Below are 14,773 nucleotides of genomic sequence, written 5' to 3' on the forward strand. Positions count from 1 at the left end.
AATTCTTCTATTAATTCCTTCTTTTACCTGCCTGAGATTCATAGAAATAGTAATCAGCATTAAAAAACAGTTTCTCTCTTAAGCTCAAATTGCAGGAAAAGATTTAAATTAAGGGGTACATTTGAAAAAAATAGGCGCTTTTCACTGAACAATGCTAATTATATGAGGCCTTTAAACCCCATTGAAGTATAATTAAATACATGTTCACCTCAGAAATGATTTTAAAGAATTAAGCTTTCCTAAAGCCATTCAATAAAACCCCTTGGAACCCATTATGAATCCTTTCAATAACATTTTGCAACCATTCAGATTGGGGCTTTTTTCCTTCTTCTTCTTCTTTTCCTGTTGGCTTCCTACATTTTCTTGAGAGCAAAATGTCCTCAGTGCCATTGTGTTAGTTTGGGGAAAAAATCCAGCGCAATAAGCAAATGCAATCGCTCTTTTGTTTTCCCCTCATTACCCAATAAGTGCTTTAGAAATATGGGTAATTGAACAAGTGACCTCACATTTGGACACACATAGGAAAGAATGAAATGTATGTTATTGTAAATCCTCCAGAGTCCATATAAGCAAACCTCTCCAGATATTGCATTGTATGTCAGATCCTGCTTCTCATGAAGCCAGCGGGAGGTTCAGCATTGTCTTCCATGTCAGCAGGACGGAGCCTCTAGTGTTTGTCTTCAGATGTGGTGAATTGTCCATGGCCGTTGAAGTCAGCAGAGTTCTGGCTACTTAGGTTAGTTGATGATCTGCCAACACATGTTTATGCTCTATCGCTATTGAAAACATGGCATGCAGGAATTAAAAAACTGTTTTTTTTTTTTTTTAAGGAAGCCGTGGAGGACTATCCTGCACCTTTGGGAAAGAACTTCTCATGCACAGAGTTGGAAAGAATGGAAAATGTGGGCAGCAACAGAGCGCGCATGGGAACGGCGGCGTGGCACATACACTTGTTCTCAGCTATATGCCACCTCCTGTAACTTAAAAAGGGGTTATGTGAAAGCCTGTAGGGAAATGGAGGCGGGGGATTACTCCTTCTCCTGGGGGCTCCTGGAGCTCACTCAGGAGAGGGCAGGCATGCAAGACGTGGGAATGGCAGGGCAGAGAGGCAAGAGCCTGCGTGCGCCGCCAGCGAGGGGCAGGGACCGCCACGGACCGGGGCAATGGAGCTGGGGTCACTGCTACCAGCAAAGCCACCGGGCTGGCCGGAAGCGAGGACTTGCCTTCAAGGACAGACTGACAGAGAGAATATGTATGAACCTTTGCTTTTTTGTCATTTCTTTTTTTTTTTTCCTCTTGTTCTATCACCCTGGTCATTTTGAGTTTTCTCTATTTAAAAGCCTAAACATTTTCAAACTAAATTTTGAGTTTAAAAGCCTTCCAGTCTTTCTGGAGAAACTCATTATAGGAGAAAGTCTTGGCAGATCTACCTCAAACCTCTGTTCATTGGGGTCCTGTCAACAGTACCAAGAGATATCTGCACTGGCTCTTAGAATTTAAGATTTTTTTGAGGCTTAGTTTTGTTTAACTAAAGCCATTCTACTTGCCATTGCCTGTGATGGAGTAGAAACAAACTCTTCTTAAAATTTCAGTGCATCATTATTTTACCTGAATGTGGCTACTAAAAAAAAAAAAATCTTGCTGCTGTTTGCAACTTGGTAACTCAGTAAGCCTTTTAATTCAGGCCAGATAAAAAGTAGTTAGCATACAATGCTTAATAAGGACCCTAACTACACTTTATTTTGGAATCAGCCCATGACAAAGAAAAACTGAAGCCCACACAGCTGTGATGAGCTCTGCATTCGTGAGGATCCTCTAACACTATATGCATTGCCATAGCACCTTCTGCTTAAAGGATACACACAACACTCCAGTGAGGTATATTAAATAAAAATAATACTCTTAGGGGGATAACTGAGACACAGGTATTAAGCGGCTTCCCTGAGGTCCCAGTAGAAGCATGTGGTGCAGACAACCAACCTGACCCTCCAGCACAAGGCTTATCCCCAACACCAAACTTTCTTGTTATGTGTTTAATTGCTGTATATACAGTCATCATGCCACCAACAGTGAAATCTCAGACAGCTGTGGTGACAGGATATAAAACAGCTCACAGGCACAAACATTTTGGGTGTCCTCTCCAACTAGAGCAAGCTCCTGACATGCAGCTGCGTGGGATCACACTGCTGCCATTACCAGGGTGGCTGCCAGTATTGGCACTGCCTTATCATATCAGGGAGTAGCTCCCTCAGATATAGTAATAGTTTTAAGTATTACTTTTTTATATCTCATTCCAGGTAAAATAAAAAAGCAGCCTGGTGGGAGCTGCGACACAACTAGCGCCACTGTGTTTTAGCCAAGCTGCCACCAAGGCAACGCAGCGGCAGGGATGCAGCCCGGGAGCCTGGGTGGTCCTGGGCAGAGAAGGGGCTACGTCCCCCCAGGGTGGTGAAAAGGGAGGTGAAACCATCCCTCTGTGCCAGGGCACCAAGCCCTGTGACAACAGAAATTGCTGAAATCGGACAGAGAGACTAAAGCGCGCATCGGCTTCCTCTCACCTTATCGTTCAGTAAGCTCACTGCCTTGGCCCTGTGTCACCTTTCCACTTTTTTTTCTTTTCTCATTCAAATTGCGGAGAACCTGCAATAAATATTAAAGAGATTATTGTTAACAACGTAAGGGTGTTTCCTGCTCATGCAGCAACTCATTGCCAGGCTAATAAACTCCTTGACTTTTGGCCTCCCAGAATTTTTTTTGCAGTGGATGCAGCAACTCAGTTAAGTCAGCCTGGGAAACATATTTAATCTCTTAAATATTTGCGCAACTTCCTACCTCCCAGCCTGCCCTCTGTGATTACACTGTAGCTGCAGATAGCTCACCTCACCTGGGGTGGACAGAGAGAAACAGAGAGTGTCCTTTAAAGCCCAGTGACTTCTGTGAGCCACAATATTTTAAAAGCTACACCTGCTACGCATAAGCCTTTTGCTTCCACAAAGCTCACAGGTTTTCCTGGAAAGACGAACGCATTGCTATGGCTCAGCGTAACCTCTTGGAGACACACAGAGTCCTTTCCTGCTGCATCCTTTAATGAACAGCACTTTAAGGTAAACTTAAAGCAGAGATTAGATAGGGTCTTAACCCCTCTGAGAGCATAAGAAATATTCCTACAACTTTAGTGGCTTTGCAGTCTGATGTATAAAGGGTTAATCTAAAAATTGTATAATATATTGCAGTTTCATCTTGGTAATGATTTATAAATAACTGGCTTCAGCTTTGCAACACAGAATGGTTGTAGTGTTACGAAACCTGTGCAAAGACACTGAATATGCTGTATTTGATTTGTACAGTTTGTGGTGGACTGTTGCCTTCAGTGGTACAGTTTGTCTTTTGTTTGTTGCTAGCCCAAATTCTGAAGGATTTTCTAAAATCATCTGGGAACAAAAGCACTGTTTTTCATTCATTTCAATAAGTTAATAGCTCTTAAACACCTTAACTATTTGAACCTACAGCTGCAAACTTTGCATGTGTATACCCCCAGTGATCAATTAATTCTGGACAGGTTCTATTTGTCTTACACTACCATTTCATTAAATTAAACTGCTCCATATAAATCAGTTTGATCATTTCATGCTTGCACCATTAAATGCTAACTGTTCCATAAGGAGCCAATCTTATCCATAGTATTTGAGGTGAATTAGATTTTAAAAATCCTGTGAATAGGACATGTTCTTCCTACCAACATAAGTGCCTTTTTAAAGGCCTGCACTTCTCTACTACTAGAGGAGTTAGTGTTTACTGATATCTTTGTGTCCTTTCACTGTACTTCGAAGCAGTCACTTCTGCAAAGCAAAGGCACTCAGTCGCATCAGAAACATAAACACATGCCAAAAAATATGCTTGTAATTAAGATACAGACCCAGGAAAGCATCCCTATGCAGAAAGGTCAGTTAAGCATGTGTTTAAATTTAAGCACATGTTTAAGTCACATGAAAGGAAGTAACGCATCAGCATTTCTCATATCACTGCCTGTCATACCCACTCGTTACTGGAGAAATCTAACAAACTGCACAGTGCGTGTGTTTTTCCTAAGAAAAGGTGCCATATAAGTTTAAGTATTTTCCTCGGTAAGGGTGAGATTTGAGCATGTGTTTCAATGCATTCCTAAATCAAGGTCTAAAATCAGAAAAGATTAAGAAATACGAATTAGCCATAATTCCCAAAGAAAAGACCCTTCTTTTGAACACAGCCCACATTTTTCAGAGAATCAATGTACTCTATAGTTCTGGAACAGCTGGGCTCCAGCTGGCAAGATTTAGTTTGCGTAAAGTCAATGGCTGCCACCTGATAAAATACACTCATTTCCCAGCATGAAAAATTAGCAGCCTGCACAATATTGGGTTTGATGTAAATAAAAAGTGTATGTAATTTCAAAACCACCTACTAATTTGTTTTAAATTGGTATAGTAATAATTATGACAGTGAAATAGCTCCTGGTTTCTGAAAAGCAAACTTTTTTGCTGTAGGCTCTACTTATACCCCCCCCCTTTTTTTTTTTTAAGATAAAAACATCACTATTTAATTAGGGGTAGCAATTGCTTTGCTTTAAGAAAAAAAGCAGTCCCATGATCAAATTTTGATTGATTAGAATAATAAAGATCCCATTGTTTTATTTAGTACTTTTACTGATTCTGGTTTAGAGTCTGCTTTACAGAGTTGCAAGCTTAGCTCTCAAACATCATATAAAGTTTGTCAGCCCAAAACATTTATTTCCTTATTTTGCCTGTATTTAACTACCATAAATCACTGAGCTGTAGGAATTCCAAAGATACAGGGATTGATTCCATTCTCTCAGATTTTATGCAACTGTGATTCCATTAACTTCAGCCTAATAATTCAATTTACTGCAGTATGATAGAGATTAGAAGAAGGATGTCTATAACTTTACAAATGTTTGAGAACCCTTATTTTCTTCCATTTTTGACCAAAATTAATAAATTTGAGAAGTGAAACTTTTCCTGCATTTTTTCTTTTCTAAACTTGCTAGTCCTTTCGACAACTGAAATGGAGAAAAAAACCTGTCTTATACAAATATGTCTTCTAATTATGAAAATTAGCAAATAATATAGTCAATTAGTTATTTTCATAATTTTAGTACTTGAAGGAAGAGCATGAGTGAGAAGTTATTTCCATATTCCGATTAATACCATATTTCTACTTAATTTGTCCCAAGACTCAGAAAGTGAAACAGAAAACAAGCACATGAGGTTTGCTCAGTACTATATAATACCAACATCTGGTCTGAAAAAAACCACATTCGTGTGACTTGTACATACAGATGAAGCAATCCAAGGCTCCTCTGATATGTGCTCAAAACACCATGTCTAAGCAAAGGTGGACGCAGAGATACCAGTACAGAAACAACCCTGTATCAGCACCTTCTTTTGCAGCACGTTTGCGCTCCTCATCACATGGTGCATTAGCCAGTTTGGAGACGGTCCCTCACGCCTCTCACGACTGGGCTTGCTCCTGGTCCCTGCCAGGTCTCCTGCGCACAGCCCACCGCTGATGTCGTGTTTCAGCATTTCCTTGCACCATGGCTGCAGCCCACCAACGTACCGAAGCTGGCTTGACCCCACGGGCTGAAAGCCAAGAAGACACACACACGGGGAGGAAGCAAAGCGCCAGAAGAAGGCAGCTGGTTTTTTTCATTAAATACCAAACACATAGAGAAGGAAGAAAAGCTGAAAAGGCTAATTTCCAAAAGCACGATCTGACCAGTTATTACAGTTGCTTGTGAGGTTTTACTGATGATGAATATGAGCTAGCCAATTGCCATGGGGGGGAGAAATCTCCGCAGGAAACTCTCTGCAGACACCTGGGTCTCAGTACTGAAATCCCATTCTCTGACTTGCACCAAGGTGTTAACCAAGTTCATCCTCAAAGCATGAACAATTCCTTTGCTCCGTGGAGTTTTGATCTACACTAAGACAGTAACTTAGCCCGTGCTTCTCTGCTTCAAAGCCAATCAGAATATTTAATAAGGAAAAAAACTGAAGTCAAACTTATTCCCAAGATCCCTTTAATATTATCTGCAGTGACTGGTGGCCACATCAGCACTGTTCAGAAAAGGACATGCAAGCCTTGTAAATGGGAGCTAACGATTTTTGCCTGAGCCAGCTCTTCCCAGATGCAGCATCTGGTTTTCAGCTTGTAAACAAACTTACAGTCTGGTTTATTAGAGCACAGGGAGGTCAAGTGACCTGCCAAAGGTCTCCCAGTGAGTGGTGCATAGCACTAGATTTGAACCCGCGTTCCCAAACTTCTGCTCTTTCGTTTTAACAAAGCTTCCCATCCATCAGCCCTGCTCCTCCCCTACCTCTCCCACAACCAACCTGATTGAACCTTCTACCAGACCAGGGTTACAGGTCTTTCTTTAACATTATATTAACATGTGCTGAATCCAGGTAGATTCCATAAAAACTGAATCTGTACTGCAAACTTTGTGGTGGTCCCTCTGAGTGCACTGGAGAGGAGCAAAAAATGCAGAAGCCCTTCTTGCAATCCTCCCCCCCCACCCCCCCACCCAGCAATCTTACTGAAAGAGTCATGGACTGGAAAAAACTCTGTAATTCCTAAGTAAAGGGAGTCCAGAGCTGGTAAAAACAAGGACGTACCGAGCCGGCATGGAGCTGACGCTCCAGTGAATGCTGGAGAAACAGGTATTTGCTATTTCTCCTGGGCAACCTGCTTCCCCAGTTGCACTTGGAAACATTCATTAGTTGTATGTCTGCTTCTTAGAAGAGTAATACCCCTCTGAGTATTGCTGCTTAGCTCCAACCCCGAGTCCCGGTGGTCCCCCGGCTCTCAGACCTGAGCCCATCACAGGCCCAGTCCAATTTGCTTTTGAAATCACTGACAACTTTCAAAACAGTAAATTCAAGAGGAGTAGAATAAGGAAAAAAATTATTAGTATTATTTGTTGCAAATTTAAAAGTAAAATACACCTGCTCCCTCAAACATAGTTTTGCTAAACAGTTCATTTGAGCCTAGAAACTGAAGTTATAGTTTACAGCAAAGTAGAAGGACTGAGTTTTGCTAAATAAATCCACTGTGCACCAAACAGCTTGCTGCTGAGCCTGAATCTTGTGTGGTGGGAGCTCTGTGCTGAGTTTGTGGGTGCTGATGAAGTCTCACAGTGCAAACGGCAGTACTGGTTGCTTCACGAAACATTGACCTCGGCCACGTTTATGATTGTCAGGTCACTTGGAGTTTATAGAGAAATGATGTGGCTTTGGAGTTTCCTTCTGAAAAATCACTACAGCTGTTATTAAGGGCCCCTTCATACTATTTCTGTTTGTGGTCACACTTTTTTTTAACCTAAAGCCACCTTTTAACAGATGCTATTTTACAAATGCTGCACTGTAAAAGCAGAAAAGAAGATCCTATGCCATTTCCACATTGTTGTATGATAGGAGATCTAACCAAAGGCCTGAGACACAGACTCTTCCTGCCCCAAGCGCCAAAGAGCTTACACCAGCAAAACCTGTTTCTGACTGGGACATGCGGGACTGTGTCAGTGTGCTCTTTCCTTGACAATCTGGATTCAGAAACCACCTTCTAGTGACAAACTATTAAAGGCTCTGACTCTGCATGCAAACAATCTAATTCAGTCTCTCCTTATTGAGCACAATTATTTTATTTTTAAAATACCATAAAATACCAAAAAAAAAAAAAAAAAAAGGTTTTTATACTGTCAGTTACAGCCTTTTACATTCATACCCAAATGAAAGGCCTGGTTCTCCTTCATCACAGAGGACAATCCAGCCCTTCAGGGCTGCACAGCAATTCCCCCTGTTTCTAATCCCCCACAGCGTGAGCTGTAAATACCACCATGGAGCTGAGCTGGGTCAGGCCTCCTCCCGACCAGCCTCTTTCCAGTCCCTCCAGTGAAGACAGCCAGCAACCCGCAGTGTATTGCAACATGCTCCCATCAGGCTATTCAGGACAAAAGAATTCCTAATCTGGATTACATATCACAAAAAAATGGACAGTTTTACGGCAGCTTTCAGACTGGCACGTGCTAGGACCCTGAGCGGAGAGGCAGTACCAGTCTGTGATTCATGCTAGCAATGCAGTAAGCCAGATGGGTCTTGTTAGCAGCAGCACACAGCATAAAAGGGTTTTGTGTCCTTCCTTTGAAACTGGCAAGTTTAAAGTGTAAAACATCTTGTAAGTAAAGCCTTAGAAATAGAAAGTGCATAAAGAGGCTCAGGTTAGTGTTTGACTTTGCTTCATTTTAGATTATGAATAAAAAAATCCAGCTTTTTCCAGCCCAGAAAGGAGAAGTTTTGCATATGCTTTTGCCTGCATATCCTTGCTTGCCATATCAGGGGGGGGATTTATGTAGTGCACAGCCTCAGGTCCTTCATTGCAATCTTCTGCTTCAATTTTCAACACAAAATGAATAGAAATGTTTCTCCTGACCTCAACTCTGGACTTTGAAATACAGATTTTGAGATGAGAAAGAAATACATTCTTTTCCTAGCTACACCATATTTTTTCTGGAGAGGAAGTGAACATTAGCCAAAAAGCAAAATTATAATCCATGAGTTCCTGTATTTTAACTGTTTCTCATCTTGAAGTAATAAACAAAGGTTAATCAAATACTTACTAGCTGAGTAAATATTTTTGCTCATATGTATAAACCAACCTAGGTCAGATTCTCATGTTTTGGCTCTGCATTAAGAAATATGTCTTTGAAAAGCTTTTCAAGGTTAGTAGATTCAAAATTAAGTTTTTCCATCTTAACACCATATGCTAAATTGAGGAACTATGCATATATACATACATATGTATATACAGACACTCTCTATATATAGTGTCTTACAGACCCTCCAAGAACTGTTTCTTTTTCCTCTAAACAAAGTCCATCAGTCTGTTCATGAAAGTGTCCCTAAGAAACTCTGCAATAAAAAAAAATTCAAAATGCATTTGATAGAGGTCAGCATGTTCCAGCAAGGTAACACGCTCCAGCTGCCTACAGACTAGGTGCGAGGATCTTTCCACTGCACCTTACAGATGGGGGTGACATGCCAAATCCTCCATTTAGGCAACACCATCCTCTGCAAACCCCCTCTCTATGTATGTTCACATCTATCTGACTCTCAGCAGTCTGGAGACCTGTATCTCTTACCACGGGCCAGCACAAAGGACAACCCTGTGCTGTGGACACTTTCAGAATTAATCATTTGCTGCAGCTCTGCAGATGATGTGGTACAAACCCTCAAAGTTATGTTGATCAACCTATCAAATTTTTCCATGAGGCCATTGATCTGAGGCTAATATGCTGCAGGCCCTAAAGGGCTTGACCCCACGTTTTTTCCCAAAAGCTAGAGAGAAGAGGGAACAGAAGTGTAACTCCCTGTTCTGTGAGGACCTCCCAGAAGAAAGCTAACCTGCCAGAAACCAGAAACCTCTGCCACTGCCTTACCTGGACACAGCACCAGACAACGATACTTTCAAGTAGCATCTGCCAGCATGAATATCTACATCTTCCAAAACTGTGTTGCTCTGCCTTAAAATATCTGTGGCCACATTTTGAAAGCTTTCCTCTCTGAGGACAGCAGTCTCAGGTTTATTCCAAGCTCTTCCCACACGCTGGTAGGATCACATTTATTGTGGTTGTGCTGAACTGCTTTAAACTAACACTTCTGCAGTAACCTTCGCTTCAGACAGCTGATCACTTTATGTCCTGAGAAAGACATTATCAGACCAGACATTAAGCCTGGGAACCATTATGTGCCTTCTGATTCCCCAGACTCAGTTTCCTTGTGGGCAAGAAAAGCACCCATACCCTGAAAAAAGAAGTTTTCCCCCTCCCTGCAACCATTGCTAAGAGGTTTAATAGCACTCAGTGTAGCAGTAGCCTTCAGCTTCCCTGAGGAGCAATCAAGCATGAAGGTCTGCCTGAACCTTCTTGGAGGGCAGGCATTATGGCCCTGGATAAGGCACAAGCAGTGGAAACTGCCACCATTTTCACCAAACTCTGCTTAGCTTGTTAAGGACTGCAGTCTTCCAAGCCAGCTCCATCACCCCACCAGCAAGTGGGTGGCCCTGGGCCACAGCTGAGCCAATGTCTCTGTATCCTGAAAGCAAAAACACACAGCGAGTGTTATCAGACCAGCCATCCACTCTCTCTTAGTAGACCACCCTTCTCAGTGAGTCATTTTGAATATAGGACCTTCTTCTCATCTACCTCTGTGGAGGTAACACGCCAAATCTGTGCATGTCAGAAGGACCTGACGCTGGCATCTGAGAGATGATCCCAGAAGTCAAGGATCCCTCAGAGATTCGGGAAGGACATCTCCTCTCCTGGAGCTGGCTGTGCTCTGTTTGGTTAGGGAGGGAGACTGTGTATGTTTTGCCTTACAGACAAACCATTAAAACATTTTAAAATGGAAGACTAGACCCCAGATCCTATTCTGGTGTTAATAAAATACAAGACAGAGCAGACGAATGGATTGAAGAGAATTCTTTTATTTTTCTGATTATCACCAATAATTTGGGGCTGAAGCGAAGAGCTGCACAGTTACCTCATTCCTTGGTCATCCATCAGGCTCGCCTCCATGAGCCTCAGCAAATCCATTTGCCCCAAAGGACCCAGAAGCCAACTTTCTCTGCAGCTGTTTTTACTAGGCTAACCTTTCATGGATCCAGGCCAGACCACAAGGAAGCAAGCCACGGCCATCTGCCCATTATGTGCCTTATCCTGGAAAGATATAGCATCCCAGGTCTTTGTCAGCAGTGGTCTAGCCTGGCTCTTTTCCCAGTTTGGGATTTACCCAAAACTCACTCCTGGGAAATCCTCACATGACTTCTCCTTACAGGATCCCATCCTGAGCCAGTTCTGCCTGGATTTGTTTTCTCTGAACTGCATTAGTTTCTCTTTATTTATCCCTGTCTATTATTTTTTTGAAATTTTGTATTTCCCACCTAGTGGCCATATTTTTAAGATGACGTGGCTGTGCCTCATCAGTCATGGGAAGTGACTGGCCTGACTCCTGATCTCTGTCTTACCTGAGGGGTTATTCCACCATCAGGACTGTAGTCCCTTCCCTCCACTTACTCTTTTTGCATGTCCCAACCCAGTTCAGTCTTCAGTCATAAGACTGTTTAAATGGTTCAGATGTACATCAATGACTTTCTAGCTATTTATATGGACATCAGTAAGACTATGAGCAGTGGAGCCTAATCAGTCTACCGCAAGCTTGGCAGTGTATCAGACCAGGACAGGTAAACGGAGAACAGCTGACAAAAGGAACGAACAGACCCTCTGGCCACTTTCGACTTCTCTGCTCCAAGCACCAGGTACCTGCTTATAACTCAGCCAGCTGGAGGAGGCCCTCTGCATACATGCAAAGCAAGATTCAAACTCAAACACTCCGGATTCACAGCGAGATGTTTTAACGTGACTTCTCAAAAACAGTAGGATAGAGAAGTATCTATATTGCTCCCTCCTGCTTTCCCAGCTCCATACTGTCTTTCTCCCAGTACTTCCAGTTCAGTTTCAGCTTCTCCCCTTGCATGTGAAGCCTTGTGGTTCTCAGCTACGATTTCTGTCATTACTGCTTGCGAGCGGGAGAGCAGGATTAGGACAATGTCAGCTCTATCTGCCCTGGATATTCCTGCTTTTGGAGTCTCCTTGTGCTTTTAGGTTGTATGAGTCTTCTCAAACAGATATTGGCAGGTTGGGCTACTTCCCCACACTGTCATCAGGGTCTGGGTCATACCTTTTGCCTGCGTGTTCCAGGGAAGTGTCTCTGCCCGTTGTGCCTTGGGTAGCTCTCTAAGCTCTGACTCACACGGCTCCATAATCTGTCTCATAGGAAGCCAATTGTTCATGGCTTTCCTCCATCTTTCCTATCCCTCTTGCTACTTGTAAGAATGTCATACATTTTTTTCTTACCGTTTCCTTTGACTAATCTTGCTTTTTTTCTGCTGTGGTGACTTTATGGGAAATAGTGTGGTTGTAGAGAACCCAGTCCCAGTGACTACACCAGATGCACAACCACCACCACAACTCAGTGGGAGAGCTGGTTTCTGACCTTTACACAGTCTCTCTGGGAACACATCCCCTCAATTCTAAGATTATAGGCCTCTACTTTTCTTGCAAGAGTGAGCTTCATTTCCTATAGTGGCTCTTCAGCACTCTCAAAAGAAGCTGAACTGCTATTAGGGACATAGCCCTTCAGGGAGAAATGCAACTAACAGATGTTTGCAGTGGGACAGGGTAACCTTTCAAAACAAACAGGAATCTATTAGACAATCTTAATATATTTATAGCAAGTCCATATCAGCCACATTATATCTCTCTCTCTCTTTTCAACAATGACAAAAAATTCATTTCTATCAGTATACTAAGCAGGCAGTTTTCATCCTCCAGTTCTGACACTTCTATCTTATTTTGTGCTCTAGTTACATTATTTTAACTGTTTCTGAATCCCTTGGCTGGCAAGCATAATATGTGGTCATAGGTCTTCCACTGTAAATATATCAAGTGTCTCTGGTCGTTAACAGCTTGACTCAAGCATGGGATCTTCACCAGATCCACCTGGCCAGGCAGCTCTGGTGGACTCCATGCAAGCCCACATGGTGGAGCTGATGCAGTGTAACGCCGTGGGTGCGCAGTCACTGAGACGTGAACCAACGCAGGAGCAGTATACACCATTCCAGCTTGCATACTGAGGTGCAGCTGCCATGCCTGCTACTTCAGCAGTCTCCCTGGGGCCTCCAGCACCTCCTCTAAGAAGATATCACAGCCCCATCACAGATTCAGAGAGAAATCTGCCATCTAGCACTGCCATTTTTGACAGAGGATCTGACAATAGGATTTTTGACAGCAACAAGATCAGAGGCGTGCTTTTGCCTCAGATTCGGCAAGTAAAGAAAAATTCACAGCTGGTTACATCAAGAGAAGGTAACCTTCTGATATGCAGCAGAGGCTTGCTGGCCTACAGTGTGGATATAGAGGCTTCCTTCTACCCAGCTATTTGCTAGATCTGCAAAAGTTAAAAGAACCAGCATTTCGCAGAAAGCACAAAAAAGATTTGTGCTCTATCCCTCCTGGGTGCCTTGTCCTCTCCATGTCCATTAGAAGCCATAATCACACCTCTTAGAATCAGTAACTGTTATGATCACATCGTTTAATTGAAGAGCTTCTAGAAGGACATAGCTCTGACTGAAAACATGAATGCATCCACCCAACAGAGATCAACACTAGAAGCCAAAAGTGGGTCCTCACTGAAGTTCAGTCACTTGAAAGATGGATCTACTTCAAGTAGAGAGTCAAGGACACCTTGAAACTGTATGTTGAACCTTGGTTCAGAAGCCCCATTTTCCTAGGAATCAAGATGCTTTCCATGCAATTCCAGGTTTTGCTTCCATCACTATCTGAATGATAGTCATAGCCACAGTCTCTGAATCGAAGGTCCTTGAGTATATGCCACCAAGTGTTCCTGTTAGGACATCTGTTTTTTAGGCTGACTCTGAATCCATTCCACATCTGTAGCTCCAGTCTGGTCCCAGATATCTGTCTGTATCCTTTCCTAGTTTGGAAGAAAGAAGCCCTCCCCTGAGGTTTGTCAGACTGGAAACTGCCAGAGCTCCCAGAACAACTCCTGCTGTTTCTTCAGATACCTGGGCACAGGCTTGTTTCAGGATACCTCAAATAAAATTATTTCCTGAGTCTCAGAAAAGCCTTCTGCAAACCAGTTTTTTTTTTTTTTTTTTTTTTTTTTTTTTTTTTGGTGGAGGTGGCAGTGGGGTGGAGGCCCAGAGGGCAAGTATTTCCCTTGATGATGAGAGACATGCCTTATTTTCAAGTGTCACTTGAAGTGCACTTATCAAGGCACTGATTCCACTTTTCCATAAGGAAAAGAAGGTCAGTCTCACTCTGGGTCTGTGTAGTATTTATTACAGTGTAGACCAGAGCTTCCTGAGGAGTACTGTGTCTGACTCTTGCCACAGCTCAAGATCTTCCTTGTCCCTTCTTCACAGTCCTACCTCAGTTTCCTCAACTAACTCTTCGGCATTGCTATTGATTTATTTGAGACCAAACTTCTGGCTGAAATAGCGGAGACATCATTATATGAAATGGAGAAATGTTCTGGAGATGTTTTGGTGGAAAGTGGCTTGATTATGAAAAATAACAAGCCATGATTGTAATCTGTGTAGTGAGTTATCAGTTTGAAAATCTCAGGCACATCTCTAGTGTGTCCTGAGAACACAGGACAGGCTGGCTGTAGCACGGTTTTAGAGGGAATGATCTGGGGAGGAGTGGTTAGAAACTAAATTAGATGTACAAGAAAAGACTTAGATCCCAGGCACCTACAGTAGCTAATTTTAAAATGCTTTCAGTTATGTGTTCAAAGCAATCTCTACAGGATTTTTCTCTGAGTTTAACTGTGTGGCTGAGAAGGTTTTCTTCTGTTGTTGCTAATTAGAATTATGATCAACTGAAATTTGTGTACAGTCCAGCAATTAAGCTGCTTATATCTGTCTCATCAAGAGATTTCCCGAGGCGTGTTTTACCTTAGATCTCTCTCTGGCAGTGGGGTGACACTTCTTTCCACCCAGTCCCCCCACATATCTCTTCTTTAGTAGACTTCTTACATCCTCTTCACCTTTCTGTTGCTTGCCTTCATCCCTTGGCATTCCCTTTATATGCCCCTGCTAAGGAGGAACGTCTCCTGGAGCCACAAGAAAGTGGTTGTAT

General features: G+C 42.6%; 1 long non-coding RNA gene across 1 annotated transcript in view; it reads right to left on the reverse strand.

The window, feature by feature from the left end:
- LOC112987057 (uncharacterized) overlaps positions 1-14,773 on the reverse strand; it is a 54,493-nt gene that overhangs the window by 23,696 nt on the left and 16,024 nt on the right. Inside the window, exon 5 of the long non-coding RNA XR_010385626.1 lies at positions 2,559-2,640. This is a non-coding gene — a long non-coding RNA (uncharacterized LOC112987057). The remainder of the gene's footprint in view (positions 1-2,558; positions 2,641-14,773) is intronic.

The sequence above is a fragment of the Dromaius novaehollandiae genome, chromosome W, assembly GCF_036370855.1.
Source record: "Dromaius novaehollandiae isolate bDroNov1 chromosome W, bDroNov1.hap1, whole genome shotgun sequence".
In the NCBI taxonomy this organism is placed as follows: Eukaryota; Metazoa; Chordata; class Aves; order Casuariiformes; family Dromaiidae; genus Dromaius; species Dromaius novaehollandiae.